This window comes from Typopeltis vanoorti, chromosome 1 (genome assembly GCF_054136105.1).
Source record: "Typopeltis vanoorti isolate ZY-2024b chromosome 1, IOZ_Tvanoo_1.0, whole genome shotgun sequence".
Lineage (NCBI taxonomy): Eukaryota > Metazoa > Arthropoda > Arachnida > Uropygi > Thelyphonidae > Typopeltis > Typopeltis vanoorti.
In genome coordinates this window covers 9,664,298-9,664,525 of record NC_143549.1, presented here as the reverse complement: position 1 = coordinate 9,664,525, position 228 = coordinate 9,664,298, and positions in this window count along the sequence as shown.

Sequence of the window (228 nt, the reverse complement as noted above, 5' to 3'; positions counted from 1 at the left end):
GAAATTGACATGTTGGAGAAGGAAAATATCGGTTTATCTTAAAAGGGAAATGTAATTTCCTGAAATACAAGGACAGATTTCGACCAGCTGGTTTATCTACTCTGTAGTTAGCGAATGCTTACAAATAATAAAAAAAAAGCCATCCGGTTATTACCACGCCCTCTAGCAGCAATCTGACGAAATAAAAGATTAAAAAGGAGTAACAAATCATTCTCTTATATTCAGACA